The sequence below is a fragment of the Procambarus clarkii genome, chromosome 41 (assembly GCF_040958095.1).
Source record: "Procambarus clarkii isolate CNS0578487 chromosome 41, FALCON_Pclarkii_2.0, whole genome shotgun sequence".
NCBI lineage: Eukaryota > Metazoa > Arthropoda > Malacostraca > Decapoda > Cambaridae > Procambarus > Procambarus clarkii.
The window spans coordinates 36,814,017-36,833,341 of record NC_091190.1 but is presented as its reverse complement, the minus strand read 5'-3'; positions in this window follow the sequence as shown (position 1 = coordinate 36,833,341).

Sequence of the window (19,325 nt, the reverse complement as noted above, 5' to 3'; positions counted from 1 at the left end):
GTCAATGCCTGGCACTTGTCAATGCCTGGCACATGTCAACGCCTGGCTCTTGTCAATGCCTGACGCATGTCAACTCCTGTCACTTGTCAGCGCCTGGCACATGTCAACGCCTGGCACTTGTAAACGCCTGGTACTTTTCAATGCCTGGCACATGTCAACGCCTGGCACTTGTCAAGGCCTGACACTTGTCAACTCCTGGCACTTGTCAACGACTGGCACTTGTCAATGCCTGGCACATGTCAATGCCTGGCACTTGTCAACGCCTGGAACTTGTCAACGCCTGGCACATGTCAACGCCTGGCACATGTCAACGCCTAGCACTTGTCAACGCCTGGCACTTGTCAACGCCTGGCACATGTCAACGCCTGGCGCATGTTAAGGCCTGGCACACGTCCACGCCTGGCACATGTCAACGCCTGGCACATGTCAACGCCTGGCACTTGCAACGCCTGGCACTTTTCAATGCCTGGCACTTGTCAACGCCTGGCACTTGTCAATGCCCGGCACATGTCAATGCCTGGTACTTGTCAATACCTGGCATTTGTCAACACCTGGCACATGTCAACGCCTGGCACTTGTCAACGCCTGGCACTTGTCAACGCCTGGCACATGTCAACGCCTGGCGCATGTTAACGCCTGGCACACGTCCACGCCTGGCACATGTCAACGACAGGGACTTGTCAATGCTTGACACCTGTCAACTCCTGTCACTTGTCAACGCCTGGCACATGTCAACCCCTGGCACGTGTCAATGCCTGGCACTTGTCAATGCCTGGCACTTGTCAACGCCTGGCACATGTCAACGCCTGGCACTTGTCAATGCCTGATGCATGTCAACTCCTGTCACTTGTCAGCGCCTGGCACATGTCAACCCTTGGCACGTGTCAACGCCTGGCACTTGTCAATGCCTGGCACTTGTCAATGCTTGGCACATGGCAACGCCTGGCACTTGGTAATGCCTGGCACATGTCAACGACTGGCACTTGGCAATGCCTGGCACATGTCAACGCCTAGCACTTGTCAACGCCTGGCACTTGTCAACGCCTGGCACTTGTCAACGCCTGGCACATGTCAACGCCTGGCACATGTCAATGCCTGGCACATGTCAACGCCTGGCACTTGTCCATGCGTGGCACATGTCAACGCCTGGCACTTGTCAACACCTGGCACATGTCAACGCCTGGACATGTCAACGCCTGGCACATGTCAACGTCTGGTACATGTCAACGCCTGTAACTTGTCAATGCCTGGCACTTGTCAACGCCTAGCACATGTCAACGCCTGGACATGTCCACGCCTGGCACATGTCAACGCCTGGCACATGTCAACGCCTGTAGCTTGTCAACGCCTGGCACTTGTCAACGCCTGGCACATGTCAACACCTGGCACATGTCAATGCCTGGCACATGTCAACGCCTGGCACTTGTCGATGCCTGGCACATGTCAATGACTGGCACTTGTCAATGCCCGGCACACGTCAACGCCTGGCACTTGTCAACGCCTGGCACTTATCAATGCCTGGAACTTGTCAACGCCTGGCACTTGTCAATGCCCGGCACATGTCAACTCCTGGCACTTGTCAACGCCTGGCACATTTCAACCTCTGGCACGTGTCAATGCCTGGCACTTGTCAATGCCTGGCACTTGTCAATGCCTGGCACATGTCAACGCCTGGCACTTGTCAATGCCTGACGCATGTCAACTCCTGTCACTTGTCAGCGCCTGGCACATGTCAACCCTTGGCACGTGTCAACGCCTGGCACTTGTCAATGCCTGGCACTTCTCAATGCCTGGCACATGTCAACGCCTGGCACTTAGTAATGCCTGGCACATGTCAACGACTGGCACTTGTCAATGCCTGGCACATGTCAACGCCTAGCACGTGTCAACGCCTGTAACTTGTCAATGCCTGGCACTTGTCAACGCCTGGCACTTGTCAACGCCTGGCACTTGTCAACGCCTGGCACATGTCAACCCCTGGCACGTGTCAACGCCTGTAACTTGTCAATGCCTGGCACTTGTCAACGCCTGGCACTTGTCAACACCTGGCACATGTCAACGCCTGGCACTTGTCAACGCCTGGCACTTGTCAAGGCCTGACACTTGTTAACTCCTGGCACTTGTCAACGACTGGCACTTGTCAATGCCTGGCACATGTCATTGCCTGGTATTTGTCAACGAATGGAACTTGTCAACGCCTGGCACATGTCAACGCCTGGCACATGTCAACGCCTGGCACTTGTCAACGCCTGGCACTTGTCAACGCCTGGCACATGTCAACCCCTGGCACGTGTCAACGCCTGTAACTTGTCAATGCCTGGCACTTGTCAACGCCTGGCACGTGTCAACACCTGGCACATGTCAACGCCTGGCACTTGTCAACGCCTGGTACTTTTCAATGCCTGTCACATGTCAACGCCTGGCACTTGTCAAGGCCTGGCACTTGTCAACTCCTGGCACTTGTCAACGACTGGCACTTGTCAATGCCTGGCACATGTCATTGCCTGGCACTTGTCAACGCCTGGAACTTGTCAACTCCTGGCACATGTCAACGCCTGGCACATGTCAACGCCTGGCACTTGTCAACGCCTGGCACTTGTCAACGCCTGGCACATGTCAACGCCTGGCGCATGTTAAAGCCTGACACACGTCCACGCCTGGCACATGTCAACGCCTGGCACATGTCAACGCCTGGCACTTGTCAACGCCTGGCACTTTTCAATGCCTGGCACTTGTCAACGCCTGGCACTTGTCAATGCCCGGCACATGTCAATGCCTGGTACTTGTCAATACCTGGCATTTGTCAACACCTGGCACATGTCAACGCCTGGCACTTGTCAATGCCTGGCACTTGTCAACGCCTGGCACATGTCAACACCTGGCACATGTCAACGCCTGGCACTTGTCAACGCCTGGCACATGTCAACGCCTGGCGCATGTTAACGCCTGGCACACGTCCACGCCAGGCACATGTCAACGACAGGGACTTGTCAATGCTTGACACCTGTCAACTCCTGTCTCTTGTCAACGCCTGGCACATGTCAACCCCTGGCACGTGTCAATGCCTGGCACTTGTCAATGCCTGGCACTTGTCAATGCCTGGCACATGTCAACGCCTGGCACTTGTCAATGCCTGACGCATGTCAACTCCTGTCACTTGTCAGCGCCTGGCACATGTCAACGCCTGGCACTTGTCAACGCCTGGTACTTTTCAATGCCTGGCACATGTCAACGCCTAGCACTTGTCAAGGCCTGACACTTGTCAACTCCTGGCACTTGTCAACGACTGGCACTTGTCAATGCCTGGCACATGTCAATGCCTGGCACTTGTCAACGCCTGGAACTTGTGAACGCCTGGCACATGTCAACGCCTGGCACATGTCAACGCCTGGCACTTGTCAACGCCTGGCACTTGTCAACGCCTGGCACATGTCAACGCCTGGCGCATGTTAAAGCCTGGCACACGTCCACGCCTGGCACATGTCAACGCCTGGCACATGTCAACGCCTGGCACTTATCAACGCCTGGCACTTGTCAATGCCCGGCACATGTCTAAGCCTGGCACTTGTCAACGCCTGGCACTTGTCAACGCCTGGAACTTGTCAACGCCAGGCACATGTCAACACCTGGCACATGTCAACGCCTGGCACTTGTCAAAGCCTAACACATGTCAACTCCTGGCACTTGTCAACGACTGGCACTTGTCAATGCCTGGCACATGTCAATGCCTGGCACTTGTCAACGCCTCGAACTTGTCAACGCCTGGCACATGTCAACGCCTGGCACATGTCAACGCCTGGCACTTATCAACGCCTGGCACTTTTCAATGCCTGGCACTTGTCAACGCCTGGCACTTGTCAATGCCCGGCACATGTCAATGCCTGGTACTTGTCAATACCTGGCATTTGTCAACACCTGGCACATGTCAACGCCTGGCACTTGTCAACGCCTGGCACTTGTCAATGCCTGGCACATATCAACGCCTGGCGCATGTTAACGCCTGGCACACGTCCACGCCTGGCACATGTCAACGACTGGGACTTGTCAATGCCTGACACCTGGCAACTCCTGTCACTTGTCAACGCATGGCACATTTCAACCCCTGGCACGTGTCAATGCCTGGCACTTGGCAATGCCTGGCACATGTCAACGCCTGGCACTTGTCACTGCCTGACGCATGTCAACTCCTGTCAATTGTCAGCGCCTGGCACATGTCAACCCTTGGCACGTGTCAACGCCTGGCACTTGTCAATGCCTGGCACTTGTCAATGCCTGGCACTTGTCAACGCCTGGCATTTGTCAACGCCTGGCACTTGTCAATGCCTGGCACTTGTCAACACATGGCACATGTCAACGCCTGGCACTTGTCAACGCCTGGCACTTGTCAACGCCTGGCCCTTGTCGAGGCCTGGCAATTGTCAACGCCTGGCACATGTCAACGATTGGCACTTGTCGAGGCCTGGCACTTGTCAACGCCTGGCACATGTCAACGCCTGGCTCTTGTCGAGGGCTGGCACTTGTCAACACCTGGCACTTGTCAACGCCTGGCACTTTTCAATGCCTGGCACTTGTCAACGCCTGGCACTTGTCAATGCCCGGCACATGTCAATGCCTGGTACTTGTCAATACCTGGCATTTGTCAACACCTGGCACATGTCAACGCCTGGCACTTGTCAACGCCTGGCACTTGTCAACGCCTGGCACATGTCAACGCCTGGCGCATGTTAACGCCTGGCACACGTCCACGCCTGGCACATGTCAACGACAGGGACTTGTCAATGCTTGACACCTGTCAACTCCTGTCTCTTGTCAACGCCTGGCACATGTCAACCCCTGGCACGTGTCAATGCCTGGCACTTGTCAATGCCTGGCACTTGTCAATGCCTGGCACATGTCAACGCCTGGCACTTGTCAATGCCTGACGCATGTCAACTCCTGTCACTTGTCAGCGCCTGGCACATGTCAACGCCTGGCACTTGTCAACGCCTGGTACTTTTCAATGCCTGGCACATGTCAACGCCTGGCACTTGTCAAGGCCTGACACTTGTCAACTCCTGGCACTTGTCAACGACTGGCACTTGTCAATGCCTGGCACATGTCAATGTCTGGCACTTGTCAACGCCTGGAACTTGTGAACGCCTGGCACATGTCATCGCCTGGCACATGTCAACGCCTGGCACTTGTCAACGCCTGGCACTTGTCAACGCCTGGCACATGTCAACGCCTGGCGCATGTTAAAGCCTGGCACACGTCCACGCCTGGCACATGTCAACGCCTGGCACATGTCAACGCCTGGCACTTGTCAACGCCTGGCACTTGCCAATGCCCGGCACATGTCTAAGCCTGGCACTTGTCAACGCCTGGCACTTGTCAACGCCTGGAACTTGTCAACGCCAGGCACATGTCAACACCTGGCACATGTCAACGCCTGGCACTTGTCAAGGCCTGACACATGTCAACTCCTGGCACTTGTCAACGACTGGCACTTGTCAATGCCTGGCACATGTCAATGCCTGGCACTTGTCAACGCCTCGAACTTGTCAACGCCTGGCACATGTCAACGCCTGGCACATGTCAACGCCTGGCACTTATCAACGCCTGGCACTTTTCAATGCCTGGCACTTGTCAACGCCTGGCACTTGTCAATGCCCGGCACATGTCAATGCCTGGTACATGTCAATACCTGGCATTTGTCAACACCTGGCACATGTCAACGCCTGGCACTTGTCAACGCCTGGCACATGTCAACGCCTGGCACATATCAACGCCTGGCGCATGTTAACGCCTGGCACACGCCCACGCCTGGCACATGTCAACGACTGGGACTTGTCAATGCCTGACACCTGTCAACTCCTGTCACTTGTCAACGCATGGCACATTTCAACCCCTGGCACGTGTCAATGCCTGGCACTTGTCAATGCCTGGCACTTGTCAATGCCTGGCACATGTCAACGCCTGGCACTTGTCACTGCCTGACGCATGTCAACTCCTGTCAATTGTCAGCGCCTAGCACATGTCAACCCTTGGCACGTGTCAACGCCTGGCACTTGTCAATGCCTGGCACTTGTCAATGCCTGGCACATGTCAACGCCTGGCACTTGGTAATGCCTGGCACATGTCAACGACTGGCACTTGTCAATGCCTGGCACATGTCAACGCCTAGCACTTGTCAACGCCTGGCACTTGTCAACGCCTGGCACTTGTCAACGCCTGGCACATGTCAACGCCTGGCACATGTCAATGCCTGGCACATGTCAACGCCTGGCACTTGTCCATGCGTGGCACATGTCAACGCCTGGCACTTGTCAACACCTGGCACATGTCAACGCCTGGACATGTCAACGCCTGGCACATGTCAACGTCTGGCACATGTCAACGCCTGTAACTTGTCAATGCCTGGCACTTGTCAACGCCTAGCACATGTCAACGCCTGGACATGTCAACGCCTGGCACATGTCAACGCCTGGCACATGTCAACGCCTGTAACTTGTCAACGCCTGGCACTTGTCAACGCCTGGCACATGTCAACGCCTGGCACATGTCAATGCCTGGCACATGTCAACGCCTGGCACTTGTCGATGGGTGGCACATGTCAATGACTGGCACTTGTCAATGCCTGGCACATGTCATCGCCTGGCACTTGTCAACGCCTGGAACATGTCAACGCCTGGAACATGTCAACGCCTGGACATGTCAACGCCTGGCACATGTCAACGCATGGCACATGTCAACGCCTGTAACTTGTCAATGCCTGGCACTTGTCTACGCCTGGCACTTGTCAACCCCTAGGACGTGTCAACGCCTGTAACTTGTCAATGCCTGGCACTTGTCAACGCCTGGAACTTGTCAACGTAGGGCACTTGTCAACGCTTGGTACTTGTCAATGCCTGACACTTGTTAACGCCTGGCACATGTCAATGCTTGGCCCATGTCAACGCCTGGCACATGTCAATGCCTGGCACATGTCAATGCCTGGCACATGTCAACTCCTGGCACTTGTCAACGCCTGGCACATGTCAACGCCTGGCACATGTCAACGATTGGCACTTGTCAATGCCTGGCACATGTCAACGCCTGGCACTTGTCAACGCCTGGCACTTATCAATGCTTTGCACATGTCAACGCCTGAAACGTGTCAACGCCTGGCACATGTCAACGCCTGGCACATGTCAACGCCCAACACTTGTCAAGGCCTGACACATGTCAACTCCTGGCACTTGTCAACTCCTGGCACTTGTCAATGTCTGGCACATGTCAATGCCTGGCACTTGTTAACGCCTGGCACATGTCAAGCAACTGGCACTTGTCAATGCCTGGCACATATCAACGCCTGGCACTTGTCAACGCCTGGCACTTATCAATGCCTGGTACATGTCAACGCCTGGAACTTGTCAACGCCTGGCACATGTCAACGCCTGGCACATGTCAACGCCTGGCACTTGTCAACGCCTGGAACATGTCAATGCCTGGCACTTGTCTACGTCTGGCACTTGTCAACGCCTGGCACTTGTCAACGCCTGGCACTTGTCAATGCCTGGCACTTGTCAATGCCTGGCACATGTCAACACCTGGCACTTCTCAGTGACTGGCACTTGTCAACGCCTGGCATTTGTCAACGCCTGGCACTTGTCAATGCCTGGCACTTGTCAACACATGGCACATGTCAACGCCTGGCACTTGTCAACGCCTGGCACTTGTCAACGCCTGGCACTTGTCGAGGCCTGTCAATTGTCAACGCCTGGCACATGTCAACGATTGGCACTTGTCGAGGCCTGGCACTTGTCAACGCCTGGCACATGTCAACGCCTGGCACTTGTCGAGGGCTGGCACTTGTCAACGCCTGGCACATGTCAACGCCTGGCACTTGTCGAGGCCTGGCACTTGTCAACGCCTGGCACATGTCAACGCCTGGCACTTGTCAACGCCTGGCACTTGTCAACGCCTGGCACATGTCAACGCCTGGCACTTGTCGAGGCCTGGCACTTGTCAACGCCTGGCACATGTCAACGCCTGGCACTTGTCAACGCCTGGCACATGTCAACGCCTGGCACTTGTCAACGCCTGGCACTTGTCAACGCCTGGCACTTGTCAACGCTTGGTGCTCGACATTCCTAATGCTAACTGATTTTTTCTTTGATGTTTCACTGATTGTTTTATCACTTCTTTTTCTTTATTTTCATCCTTAGCGACCATTCATATCCATATTTTGCATAATACGTGTAAACCCAGACAATAGTTAGTGAGGGAGGGAGGGAATTATCAGGGAAAAGCTTCAAGCCTTTACGAGTATATAGCACTTGGAACGAGTCAGGATAAGGATTTGGGATGGGACGGGGGAAGGAATGGTACCAGACCTCTTGGACGATTGGTGATTGAACGACGACCTGAAATTAGCGATTGGCCACAATAGTTAGTGAGAAAATCAAGACAATAGTGAGAATGAGCAGATAGTAATTATTTAAATCATAATGTGATGATAACCGCATTCCCGTAGTAACATTTATGATGATAACCGCATTTGTACCATGAAATGGTGTAGGATTTTGTTCATGGGTCAAGGTAGACTCCATTATATCCATATCTGATCATACAGGTAAAACCCAGACAATAATTTTTTGAAAATCTTCATTTGATGATAACCGCATTATCCTGTGAATCAACCATTTATAATGACTGCTTCCTTAGGGTTTAAGGCTCTGCTGCCACCAGAATTTTTTTTTATTTCAGGCAATGCATACCAAATCATCCGTATGAATAAGAAGAGCTTGAATACAATTTTGTAATTATATTTCAATATGAATATGCATACATTTAGGCATATAGTGCTGGTCGTTGAATGATTGGTTGTTGAAATCATGAGAACAGGTTCAAAGCCTCCTAGCGTTCCTGAATTATTTTTGTCTTGGCTAACATAAGAGTGTACATCTCTATAATTCAAATGAGTAAATAGATTGTCCCCCTACCCAGTGCTACATCAAGTAAACTAACTCGAACCGAAGTAATGTGTAGTACAAATCAACAAATGTACTTCTCTCATTCATTACACTTAGAAGTCAGAGCAAGTTTGACATTTTGATAAAGGAATAGTTTTCCACATTATCACATGAAAAGTGGAGGATCATGTACAGACTGTGAACTGTTGAAGTCGACCACGTGTAAAGCACCAATCCATAACAGTGTTGTGTGGCACCACTTGATATCCTGCTCAGCACTTGTTTACTAAACCATCTCCTGCCCAGCACCTGTTTATCTAACTATCTCCCATCTAATATTCTCTTACTGTCACTATCATAGCAAGTTATAGCTATCACCAAGAACCATGTGCTGAGTTTATTTGTCTCTTATTGTGCACATGAATGCCTCAGAAAACTGTAGGTATTTGTCTGGATATCTAGCTAACGCTCAAGTGTTGGCTGACTACTACACAAGTAGACCTACGTAGTTCCCAGTAACGACTGGCACTATAACCAATAGTGCCACTATAACCAATATATATAACTAATGATGCAACTATAACCAATCAGATTCTCGAGACTGTCTGTTGTATATCCAAATTTCAAGCTCACCATGAAATCCCAATTGCTTGATGTGTCTATGACCAAATATCAAGGCAATATGATGGGATCGAACTTGCATCTTTAATCTTACCGAAATCACACAATTCCTACTTAACTAAGATAATCACAAAACTATCACAACCAGAACTCCATCGCAAAGAAATAATTTGAAACTTCAGTAGAACTTCAGCATCTGATACTTTGAGCTCATCGTGGTCAAGTGAACACTGTATGTATTTGTGAAGACCAAACACACAAGTTCTAGCAAAACATAACGGTCCCATTATATTCACACGTGAATTCTCATACGAATCCTTTCGTATGAGAATTCGAAATTTATATTTATACTAGCTGTACCCGGCCACGCGTTGATGTGGCTCGGCAACGCATGTGCGTTGCTGCACCACAGCAACCTTCCCCTGTATCCCAAGCCTCCCCACTATTCTTCTCTCCCCCTATTTCCCTCCTTCCCCTCATCCCCTCCTTCCCCGCATCCCCTCGTCCTCCCAACTATATCACACTCCCCTCTTCCTCCCAAATATTCCCCCACTCCCCCATTTCCTCATCCTCCCCACCATTCGCCCCCCCCCCTCCCCGTCTCTTTGTCCTCTTCACTATCCCCCCACTCCACCGTCCCCTCGTCCTCCAAACTATTCCCCACTCCACCGTCCCCCCTCGTCCTACCTACCATCTCCCACTCCCCCGTCCCCTCGTCCTCCCTACCATTCCCCTCTCCCTCGTCACCTCATCCTGCTCACCATCCCTCACTCCCCTGTACTCTTGTCCTCCCCACCATTCTCCATTCCCCCTGTCCCCTTGTCCCCACCTTCCCCAACTCTCCCGTCCCCTCGTCTTCCCCACCATTACCCCTTTCCCTGTCCCCTCGTCCTTCCCACCATCCCCCACTCCCGTCCCCTTGTCCTCCCCACCATTCCCCACTCCCTCGTCCGATGCATTCCCAAATGATTTGAAGTTTCCATCAGCAAATTGGGAAAATCAAATGATATGATGTTCCCATCACTGAAATATAAGAAAAACAGTTGACAAAACACGATGAAAACAATGAAAGTATAAAAAAATAACTTATACTCATGAAATGAATGGTATGGTAAACAACATATCTAAATTCCAATACAATGTCACACAAAATATTAAATCAAAATGAAAATAAATCGAAATCTATGAAAATTCAATTGGTAAATGCAATCAGAAACATTGAAATGGAATCGTACCTTATTTAGTATAGCGTGTGTTGCTCTTACGTGTAACAGATTGCACTGTTTCTTAAAAAAAAGGTTTTTACCTGTCACAAGTATGGTATCTATACTAATTCTTACGAAATGAATGGTATGGTAAACAACATATCTCAATTATAATGGAATGTAACACAAAATAATTAAATCAAAATGAAAATATATCGAAATCTGTGAAAATTAAATTTTTCAATGCAATCGGAAACATTGAAATGGAATCATAACATATTTAGAATATAGTGTGTTGTTATTACGTGCAACAGATGGCGCTGTTTTCAAGAAAAGTATGTTTTATCTGTCACAGGTTTGGCATCTATATAGTAGGTATATAAAAACACGCGCGTATTCGAATGAAACGTTGCGTCAAAATTTCAAAGCATTCGGTGAAGAATTTTCGGAGATTATATCGTGTGTTGCTCTTACGTCTAACAAATGGCACTGTTTTTCAAGAAAAGCATGTTTTTTTCCTGTCACAGGTGAGAAATGTATACATTAGGTACATAAAATCACGCGCATATTCAAATACAACGTTGTGTCAAAATTTCAAAGCAATCGGTAAAGCGGTGTCGAAGATTTCCCTCACATGAAAAAGACATGAAAAACACACTTTTTCAAAAAAACATTTTTTTATTTCCGTCACAGACGTGACATTTATATAGTTTGTATATAAAAACCCGCACGGATGCGAATGGAGCGTTGTGTAAAAATTTTAAAGCAATCGGTGAAGAACTTTCGGAGATTAGCAATTTTGAACAAACGAACATTTTTAATTTTTATTTATATAGATTTTCAATGTGTTGATATGATGCACCAGTTATGTTGGGGCGGCCACACACGAGCACCCACACGGTGATGGTGACAGCCTCCCCAGCGGCTGAGCTAAAATAATAAGTGCAGAGAGAGTCATTGCTCCTTCCCACATTTCCCTTACAAAACTGCCAAACAACTTGGTGTGTGTTGTGTGAGACCTGAGCCATTAGAGGCGTCACTGTGGGAGGAAGACTGGCAGCTCTCACACAATTTAATGTAGCTTTTCCAGAAAACTCAAGTCATCCTCCTCTGTGGTTATTCCTGAAGTTTTCTTCCCTGTGACTGTAGTTGTAATAGAGAGGGGGGGAGGGAGAAAGTGGTAAGGGGGGCAAAGGAAGAAAGGAGGGAGATGTGAGGAGACAAAAAATTGAGGTAGAGAGGGTAGAAGAGGGATGGGAGATAAGTATGGAGAGGGGTGGAGGCCAAAGAAAATGAAGGGAAGAGGGATTAGGGGCGCAAGAGGAAATGAGAAAGAATCGGATAAATTAGAGAAAAACGTATAGTTGATGTTGAATTTGTTAGGCGAAATATTTTAATTATTTATTACAAATATTGAATTTAAAAAATTTCGTTCATATGCTATTCAAGTGATCACGTGCTGAGGCTGCCACACAAGCTTCACTTGGGTGTTCCGGCGCTGCGTCTCAACTACGGGAACGAGAACTTGAACATCTGAGACTTTACCTATACGAGAAACACGATCTACTTTATTGACTTTAAATTGTTTATACATCGTGGATTTAAATAGACTTTAACTGATTATACATCTTCTCATGTTTTCACCATTCACAGAGTACACCTTTGCTCCACTCCTGGTTCTCACCTCTGCAGCGTATATTTATGTATAAGTGTGGAGGAGATGAAGCGTGTGTATGTATGTGTGTGTGTAGTCACCAAATTGTGCATGCGGGGGATGAGCTCTGGCTCTTTGTCCCGCCTCTCAACCGTCACTCAACAGGTGTGTAGGTTCCTGAGCCTATTGGGCTCTATCATATCTACACTTGAAACTGTGTATGGAGTCAGCCTCCACCACATCACTTCCTAATGCATTCCATTTGTCAACCACTCTGACACTAAAAAAGTTCTTTCAAATATTTCCGTGGCTCATTTGGGCACTCAGTTCCCACCTGTGTCCCCTAGTGCGTATGCCCCTTGTGTTAAATAACCTGTCTTTATCTACCCTATCAATTCCCTTGAGAATCTTGAATGTGGTGATCATGTCCCCCTAACTCTTCTGTCTTCTAGCGAAGTGAGGTTTAATTCCCGTAGTCTCTCCTCGTAGCTCCTACCTCTCAGCTCGGGTACTAGTCTGGTGGCAAACCTTTGAACGTTTTCCAGTTTAGTCTAATCCTTGACTAGATATGGATTCCATGCTGGGGCTGCATACTCCAGGATTGACCTGACATGTGGTATACAAAGTTCTGAATGATTCCTTACACAAGTTTCTGAATGCCGTTCTTATGTTGGCCAGCCTGGTATATGCCGCTGATGTTATCCTCTTGATATGGGCTGCAGGGGACAGGTCTGGCGTGATGTGAACCCAAGTCTTTTTCTCTCTCTGACTCTTGAAGAATTTCCTCTCCCAGATGATACCTAGTATCTGACCTCCTGCTCCCTATACCTATCTTCATTACATTACATTTGTTTGGGTTAAACTCTAACAACCATTTGTTCTACCATTCCTTCTGCTTGTCTAGGTCTTCTTGAAGCCTCAAGCAGTCCTCCTCTGTCTTAATCCTTCTCATAATTTTGGCATCATCAGCAAATATTGAGAGAAATGAACCTATACCCTCCGGGAGATCATATACATATATCAGAAACAAGATAGGACCGAGTACAGAGCCCTGTAGGATTCCACTGGTGACTTCACGCCAATCTGAGGTCTCACCCCTCAACGTAAGCTTCCTATTGCTTAGGTACTCCCTTATCCACTGGAGCACCTTACCAGCTACACCTGCCTGTCTCTCCAGCTTATGTACCAGCCTCTTATGCGGTACTGTGTCAAAGGCTTTCTGACAATCTAAGATAATGCAGTCCGCCCAGCCTTCTCTTTCTTGCTTAATTTTTGTCACCTGGTCATAGAATTCTGTTAAGCTAATCAGGCAAGATTCATCCTCCCTGAACCCATGTTGGCGATTTGTCACCAAGTCCCTTCTCTCCAGATGTGTTTTTCTTTCGATCTTCTCCATCACATGTCATGGTATATAAGTCAAGGACACTGACCTGTCGCCCTTTTTGTATATTGGGACTACATTCGCCGTTTTCCAAATTTCTAGTAGGTCTCCCGTCTCCAGTGACCTACTGTGTGAGTGTGTCTTTGTGTGTGTCTGTGGGTACTTACCTAATTTTGCTTGCGGGGGTTGAGCTCTGGCTCTTTGGTCCCGCCTCTCAACTGTCAACCAACTAATGTACAAGTTCCCGAGCCTACTGGGCTCTATCATATCTACACTTGAAACTGTGTATGGAGTCAGCCTCCACCACATCACTTTCTAATGCATTCCATTTGTCTACTACTTTGACACTGAAACCAAAAATTCTAACGTCTCTATGGCTCATTTGGGTACTCAATTTCCACCTGTGTTCCCTAGTGCGTGTGTCCCTTGTAGTAAATAGCCTGTCTTTATCTACCCTATCAATTCTTCTGAGGATCTTGTATGTGATGATCATGTCCCATCTAACTCTTCTGTCTCCCAGTGACGTGAGTTGACGTCAGTTCGGGTGCTAGTCTGGTAGGAATCCTTTGAACCTTTTCCGGTTTAGTCTTATGTTTGACTAGATATGGACTCCATACTGGAGCCGCATACTCCAGGATTGGTCTGACATATGTGGTATACAAAGTTCTGAAAGATTCCTTACACAAGTTTCTAAAGGCCGTTCTTAAGTTAGCCAACCTGGCATATGCTGCTGATGTTATCCTCTTGATATGAGCTTCAGGGAACTGGTCTGGCGTGATATCAATCCCCAGGTTTTTCTCTCTCACTGACTCTTGAGTATTTCATCTCCCAAATGATACCTTGTATCTGGTCTCCTGTTTCCTACACCTATCTTCATTACATTGCATTTGCTTGAGTTAAAATCTAACAACCATTTGTTAGACCATTCCTGCAGCTTGTTCAGGTCTTCTTGAAGCCTCAAGCAGTCCTCCTCTGTCTTAATCCTTCACATCCTTTGGCATCGTCAGCAAACATTGAGAGGAATGAGTCTATACCCTCTGGGAGATCATTTACTTATATCAGAAACAGGATAGGTCCGAGTACAGAGCCCTGTGGGACTCCACTGGTGACTTCACGCCAATCTGAGGTCTCACCCCTCACTGTAACTTTCTGCTTCCTATTGCTTAGGTACTCCCATATCCACTGGAGCTCTCTACCAGTTATTCCTGCCTGTTTATCCAGCTTATTCATCAGCCTTTTATGAGGAACTGTGTCAAAAGCTTTCCGACAGTCCAAAAAAATGCAGTCCACCCATCCTTCTCTTTCTTGCTTAATCTTTGTCACCTGGTCGTAGAATTCTATTAAGCCTGTAAGGCAAGATTTACTCTCCCTGAACCCATGTTGATGGGTTGTCACGAAGTCCCATCTCCCCAGTTATGTTACTAGTTTTTTTCTCACAATCTTCTCCATCACCTTGCATGGTATGGTACAGTGTCGTTCAAGTTAAGGACACTGGCCTGTTGCTTAGTGCCTCTTGTCTGTCACCCTTTTTGTATATTGGGACTACATTAGCCATCTTTCATATTTCTGTTAGGTCTCCCGTTTCCAGTGACCTATTATACACTATGGAGAGTGTATAGTAGGTCACTGTACACTCTTTCAATACCCATGGTGAGATTCCGTCCGGCCCAACAGCCTTTCTCACGTCCAGATCCAACAGGTGGCTCTTGACCTCCTCTCTTTTAATTTCGAACCCTTCCAAGGCCGCCTGGTTTACTGCCACCTCTCCTAGCGCAGTGACCTCTCCGTCTTCTATTGTGAAGACCTCCTGGAACCTCTTGTTGTGTTCCTCACACACCTCTTTGTCATTCTCTGTGTACTTGTCCTCACCTGTTCTAAGTTTCATCACCTGTTCCTTCACTGTTGTTTTTCTCCTGATGTGACTGTGTAGTTGCTTGGGTTCAGTCTTGACTTTATTAGCTATATTATTTTCACACTTTTTCTCAGCTTCTCTTCTCACACTAACATACTCGTTCTTAGTTCTCTGGTATCTCTGTCTACTGTCTGGTGTTCTGTTATTTCGGAAGTTCCTCCACGCCCTTTTGTTCAGCTCCTTTGCTTTCATACATGCCCTATTAAACCATGGATTCTTCCTTGGCTTATCGTTTTTTCCTGTCGGACCTGGATAAACCTGTTTACTGCCTCCTGACACTTTGGGTGACATAGTCCATCATGTCCATCATTCTCTTTTCCCCTTTTTGGTGAGCGTTCTGCTGATGGAGGAAGCTGTTCAATAGGTGTGAAGATCTGTGAGGTTGTTAACGGGGGTCTCAGTGGATTCTGGGGTGGGGGGTTGGGGTTCATGGGAAAGGGAGGACAGGTAGAGTATGGGGTAAGGAGGTAGGGGGGACATGGAGGATACGCAGTAAGGGGGGGGAGGAGGGATTGGGAGGGTATATGATGAAGGGGGAGGGGGGGAAAGGGGGAGAGGGGACATGGTGGAAATGGGGCAAGGGTGACAGGGTCGGAATGGGGTGGAGGGAGGAGGTAGGGTTAAGTGAGCATTTGAGTGGGGGTAAGTAGGGAGAAGGGTAGGGAGGGTTTCTGTGCAGAGGGGGGTGGAAGTGTTGCCCTCCCCTCTGGTGTTGCTGGGATGCTGGTTGTGGGCTCCCCTCTTGTCTCTGGGACTGTTGTGTTGGGGGCTGTGATTTCCTGGTTTACTCCTCTCTCCCTGCGCTTCTTCCTTGCCTCTGTCGCCCTGGCTCTCACTTCCTCCATCCTGCCTCTCTGGAGGAATACTTTTTTGTATTCCACCACATACTGCAGATGACTCTTCCTTTAGAATAACCTCCTTTGTGGTCTTGTTTGCAAGCACTATTTTCACCAGGCAGTCTCTGTTCTTGTTGTACCAGCCCAACCTGAAAACCTTCTCAATGTTTTGTTCATCCCCTTCCATCTTTAACCCCCTTTAGTATCTCATTTGCTGACTCTCTGTCCTTGCTATTCCATTCTTGCCTATTGGATCCTTCCTGTTCTTTGATGCCTACAGCTATCACTAATCTTTTTCTTTCCATCAGCTGACTGGTGCACCTTGCTACTTCCTGTGAGGTAGCTGCTTGCATGGCTACCTCCCTCACTGTGTCCCTTGCTTTTGTGTTCTTTCTCAGTATTTCTGCAAATGTTTCAGGTACAGAGGCATTTTCTTCCAATGCGTCAATTCCATCTTCCCTTTGGAAGATTATCTGATACTCAGTCTCATTATTTTTCTCTGTGAGGAATTTGATCTCCTCCTTCGCTGCTGTCAGCACTCTTTGCAGGTTGCTAATTGTATTCCTCATTTCATGCATCTCCCTCCTGAATTCCTCCCAAACCTGGGATAACTTTTCCTTCATTTGGCCACTTTGACTATTCCGTGTCCCTGTTGCGTCCTTCTGCCATCATAGACCCTTTCCCTGATATGTTTTGATAGGGTTAGCCAGGTGGGGGGAGCAGAGAGGAAGAGAGAGAACAAGAGAAAGAAAGAGAGAGAACAAGAGAGAGAGAGAGAGAGAGAGAGAGAGAGAGAGAGAGAGAGAGAGAGAGAGAGAGAGAGAGAGAGAGAGAGAGAGAGAGAGAGAGAGAGAGAGAGAGCAGGAGAGAGAGCGAGAGAGAGAGAGAGAGCAGGAGAGAGAGCGCAAGAGAGATAGAGGGCAAGGTAAAGAGAGAGAGGGAAGGAGGGTGAGATAGGGAGATGGCGAGAGAGGTGGAGAGGGAGGGGGGACACAGCGAGGGAGGGGAGAGGGCGAGAGAACGAAAGGGCGAGAGAGGAAGGGTGAGATAGGGAGAGGACGAGAAAAAGGGAAAAGGCGAGAGGGAGGGAGAAAGAGGGCGAGAGGGAGGGAGGGAGGGTAAGAGGGAGGGCGAGAGAGAGAGAGAGAAAGAGAGAGAGAGAGAGAGAGAGAGAGAGAGAGAGAGAGAGAGAGAGAGAGAGAGAGGAGAGAGAGAGAGAGAGAGAGAGAGAGAGAGAGAGAGAGAGAGAGAGAGAGAGAGCAGGAGAGAGAGCGCAAGAGAGATAGAGGGCAAGGGAAAGAGAGAGAGGGAAGGGGGGTGAGATAGGGAGATGGCGAGAGAGGGGGAGAGGGAGGGGGGACACAGCGAGGGAGAGGAGAGGGCGAGAGAACGAAAGGGCGAGAGAGGAAGGGTGAGATAGGGAGAGGACGAGAGAAAGGGAAAAGGCGAGAGGGAGGGAGAAAGAGGGCGAGAGGGAGGGAGGGAGGGTGAGAGGGAGGGAGGGAGGGAGAGAGAGAGAGAGAGAGAGAGAGAGAGAGAGAGAGAGAGAGGAGAGAGAGAGAGAGAGAGAGAGAGAGAGAGAGAGAGATGAGACGAGAGAGAGAGAGAGAGAGAGAGAGAGAGAGATGAGAGAGAGAGAGAGAGAGAGAGAGAGAGAGAGTGAGTGAGTGAGTGTGTTGCAAAAGTTTTCTCCCAAACGAGGCAAGACACATTTTGTGGTAGGGAGCAGCCATGCAGATAATGTGAGCCTTGCTGTGCCGTCCATTCAGGTGGAGATAGAGATGACAAGTGCCTCTCCTCCAGCCCTCACCTTGCAGTGTTTGCATAACCATATGAGCTTCATAGCGTGAAACAGCTTCGCTTGGGGTCTGGTCATCTGATGCGGCTTCATTTCTGTGATGGAATGGAATTCCCAGCAAGTTTTTCTAGATGATGGTAGAGTGTAAGGTGCACTCTAGCACTCTAGAGACAAGAAGGTCCCACACAACATGCTCTTGTGGGGAATCTAAAGAAAGCCCAAGCTTAGTGTTATTTATTAAGACTACAAGGAAGGCTGTAACTGCTCTGTGAGAGGAAATGCAGCATTTAACAGATTTTTTTAGAAAAATGTGTATAGAGAGAGAGAGAGAGAGAGGTACAAGTAGGTACTTGGATCTGGGGCCAACGGTTTTGGTGGGAAGAGAAAAATCGCCGAGAGAAAAAATAATATGGGAAGAGAAAAAATAGCTCGCCGCCTCCCCCACCCTAGGGGGATGTCGCCATCCCAGGCCTCCCCGCCCTGTGACGTCATGAGGCTCCGCATGGCCAAGAACGTCCTTGATTGGGCGAGGAACATCAGTATCATGTAGGCGCTTGGGTGCCAACTTTCCCTTTTTATTTCCCTTGTTTTCTCTTACGATCCCTTGCTTATTCCTATTACTATCCCCTTCTTATTGGATGGTTATAAATAGGAGCTGCTTCGTATGGGTCATTAGGCCTTCTGCAGTTACCTTTGTTCTTATGTTCTTATTCCAATTACTATCCCTCTATATTACACCTTACCTTTCGTACCTTTTTCCTTCCTTTTTCTTCCTTTAGGATTTTCTTTTCCTCACCCCTCTCCTGCCTATTTATTGCCTTGACTCCTTCGTCTCATCAAAGGAGAATATGCATATATTTACGGGTTCACCATAGCGCATGCAACATGGACATTTCGTTCTGAGTAGCTAAATATAAAATAACAAACATTCGTCTCATCAAAATCGACTTGAGAATGGTCCAGGACGGACCGAAACGTCGTCATC